Here is a 4,347-nt window from a genome sequence, read left to right on the forward strand (position 1 = left end):
TTTTGATCTCCCTATCGGCTCTTCCTCTGTTGCTCTGCCGCCGCTTGTGTGTTAGGAGACATCACACATGTCTCTTTTGTGTTTTTTTGGTTGTTGGCAGGTACCACAAAGAACTTCCAAAGGAAGCTTCCCAACAAATAATAAAATAAAACAAATGTTTTACACATTTGAGATCTTTGAGTGGGGGTTGCTCGAGGTTCGCGGTTTTGGGAAGTGTGAAAGTAATTAATTTTTTTTTATTTATAATGAAAAAGTATGTAAAAGTAAATAAGTAATGTAATTCTAATAAGGTAATAAATTGTCATTTTGGGCACTTTTCAAAAAGAAAAATGTTATATATCTCAAATATTTTATTAAATTTTTTATATGGGGTTTGATTTTTATAATGTGTGTGGGTCTCACATCCATATAAGAGGTTTGATAAAATATTTGATAAAATATTTGAAATTCCTAACATAACTCTTTCAAAAAAAAATGATATATATCTCTAATTTGAGAGCTCTAAATAGAGGGAGAAGAGTGTGGGCCCCACGTATTCTTCACATCATTAGAATTATATTAGAACTCTCAAATATTATTGCTTCTCAAAAAAGGTTTTAGTACACTTTTTACTATTTATGAAAATATGTGTAAAAAAATATAAAGGCGATATGACTTAAATAAATATACTTAGGCCTCGTTTGGGAATCCTCATTTTTAGTCAAAAATTCAAAAAGTTACTAAATTAGCCAAAAAGCCAACAACTCATACCAAAAAGTCAAAGATTCTCTTTTGTCTCTACTTTTTGCACATCTTTTCGTAAAAAGTCAAAAAGTCATTCCAAACATACTAGTTTTTTTTTAACTCATATTTTAGCCAAATAACTAAAAAATTACTAAATTAGCCTGTTCCCAAACGAGGCCTTGAGTAATTCCCAAACAACCCTTTAAGTGTTGTTTTAGGATTTGCCCTTTTTTTTTCTTTTTTTTTTTTTCTTTTTTCTTTTTTTTATCTTCTTTGGTGAATTTTTAAAAAAAGTTTAGGGTATAAGACAAATAGATTTTTTTTTTTAAAAAAAGAATTCTAAATAAAAATTGAAAAAGTCAAAAATAAGCAAAAAAATAGGGTATCTTTTTTTTTTGGCTTATTTTGATTTTTTTTCAAATTTTTTCATAAAAATGTACTTTTTAGATTCATCTTGGCAACACAGACCGGAAAAATAAAAAGGGGCAAATTACACAAATAGTCCCTATAGTTTGGGACTTGTGTTACTTTGCTCTCAGACTTTTTAATTGTGATACATTTGACCCTGAATTTTGAATCTTCTTCCAAATAAGGATAATTTAATATATAATTAGATTTTTCAAGAGTAAAATTGTCAATTTGATAAAATATAAACTAATTTGACAAAAATAAATATCAAACAAATATTTTTGAATTTTTAAAAATTATTTCTACCTGCTAAAAATAAAATTATGTAAAACTGATAAATCTTTTAGGCATTTTTTTTACCAAATTAATTTTTATTATGTGTTTGGATGATGATCATGTAAAATTAATTTAAAAAAATTAATCATGTAATTTTTATTAATTTTACATAATTTTATCATTGGTGGATAAAAATAATTTTAAAAAAATTTAAAATATTTTTTTGACATTTATTTTTATCAAATTAGTTTATATTTTATCAAATTGACGATTTTACCCTTAAAAATCTAATAATATTTTCAATTGTTCTTATTTGGAACAAGATCCAAAATTTAGGATCAAATGTGTCACAATTGAAAAGTCAGTGACCAAAGTGACGCAAGTCCTAAACTATAGGGACTATTAGTGTAATTAACCCAATAAAAAAATTGACATAATTTTTGAAAAATTTACTAAAAAAAAATGTGACTTTTTTAAGTGTTGCCAAAGGAATTTAAGAAGAAAATACTCAACAATTTGCTTAATAAAACACTCAACAATTTGCTTAATAAGCATTCATTAACTATTTAGACATTGTTTGTCACTGAAATAGTCAATTCTTAAACGAGTCCTTAACAATATCAACAAAAAAAAAAAAAAATAAAATAATTTCAATGCACATCTCACTATAATATAATTTTTAAAGTTTTTTTAATATTTTTTAAGTTTTTTAATATTTAATATAACGATACACATTAACAAAATTTATTTATATAGACATTTTACAATATTTAATTTAATATTTTTTTTACATATGTATCAAGGGTAAAGTACACCTTTTTTTTTTCTTGAAATATTAGTGAAACATTTCTCTCCAATTTTGTGTAGCAGAAGAGGTCCAAGATATTTTTTTATAGCTAAGGTCCCTCAATACTAGTAAAATTTTGAAATTTCTCTGTATCATGGTCGAAATTTCTCTTACTCAAATTTTCTCTGTAAAAATATTAAGGGGATTCCAACTATTATGAAAATATTATATGTTCTTTTATCTTATAAAATCTTAATATTATATATCTTTTTTAATTTTTTTTAAACTGATGTAAAGTACACCTTATTTCTTCTAAATTTTAGCATTTTCTCACTTTGATGTTTAACATTTGATAAAAAAAAATTTTAGGTTTACTCTCAAAATAAACTTCTATCCAATTTTAAACAAAAAAATGCCATGTTAATAGGCACGTGATGCGACGTGAACACCCATATGGCATAAAAAAATAAAAAATAAAAAATAAAAAATTACAGTTTCCTTAAAATTTTACTTTGGCCATTAATTTTATTTTCTGCCTTAGCCCTTAAAGTTTGTAATTTTTCTCAATTTACTCTCAAAACAAAATATTGTCCAATTTGAATGGAAAAATGCCACTTTGGAAGTCATGTTGCTTAAAAATAAATTACATTAACATTTGGTGAAATTTTCATAATTTGTTTTCTAATTTTTTCTTGAATAATTAGAAACAAATTTGACCCCAAAAAAAATCAAAAAATATATTTTTGAATTTAAAAAATATATTTTTGCTCCAAAAAAGAGAAACTTATGAAAATAGTTAGTGTTTTTTTCACCAAACTAATTTTTGAATTTTTTCTTCAAAAAATAAATAATAAAAGGGAAACACTATGCACTGTTACGTATTTTTATGGTAAATATTACGCATTTTTGTGGTAAATGTTACGTATTTTTTCTGATAAGAATTACGGCAATTTGTGATTCCGAAATAAATTTACACATTTTGTGGTAATATTACACATTATTTTAGCCAAATATTTTCAAACCACAAGATGTGTAATAATACCATAAAATACATAATATTATCACAAAAATGCGTAACTTCTTCTCAACCATAAATTATCATAACCTTTACTAGAAAAATATATAATATTTATCGCAAAAATACTTAATATACTACAAAATTATGTAGCATGGTGCATGTAGGATCTCCCATTATAAAAAGGTCTAGGCTTGTCTTTAGTCTGATTTCGGACTGGAGCGTGCTGTTAGACTCCATGGGCTCACCACGGAGTCACAACGATGATTCAAACCTTTCAATATTTAGGACTAGTTGAGTACTTCATTCTTACCAAAAAAAAAAAAATCACGTTGATTGGATATCGATAGATATTTGATCACATCAAATTTTTGTCAACAATAATTATGATTTTAAAAATTAATTGTTAACACAATATAATCAAGTGGCTATTGATATCTGATCAACTTGATTTTTTATGAAGATGAAATACTTAACAAACTTTACATATTCAACTATTCAGGTTTACCGATATGAGTTGCGTGATAAATCCACAAAAGCCCACCAGGACGCTCTAGTTGGGAAACCCAACTAGAAAAGTGTTTGGGTTTATATGAATTGCAGTCATAGTGCATAGGTTTTATGAAGAAAGAATGAGACAAAAGAAGGTAATAGTGTTAGACAAAAGGTAGAAGAGGTTGTGGTAGAAGAAGGTACTGAAAGAATGGTGGAAGTTTGATGGTGGATTCGAATATGAGAAATAGAGGGGAGTTGAAATTTGGGTTTGGATTTGGATTTTAAAACTGAACAAAAATGGACATTTGGAATAAATAAAGAAAAATTACAAATATTAAGAATTAAAGTGAAATATTGTGAAACTTAAAGGGGAAAAAAAAAGAGTTAATTGCTACATTTTATGCCACGTGGCATTTCCGTTCAAATTTTTTTTTTTTTTATATTTACAAACATTAAAAGTCAAAGTGTAAAAAAGAATACTCTTAAAGTGAAGAAACGATAAAATGGAATGGGATCAAATGTAATTTATCATATCCATTGTTTAGTATTTAAAAAAAAAAATTCACATATTGAAAACAGAAGATGAAAACAAAAAACACACTATTAACTTCTTATTTTGCCTATGTTTGGCATGTGATTTTGA

The sequence above is a fragment of the Camellia sinensis genome, chromosome 10 (genome assembly GCF_055761805.1).
Source record: "Camellia sinensis isolate YWXY chromosome 10, ASM5576180v1, whole genome shotgun sequence".
NCBI lineage: Eukaryota > Viridiplantae > Streptophyta > Magnoliopsida > Ericales > Theaceae > Camellia > Camellia sinensis.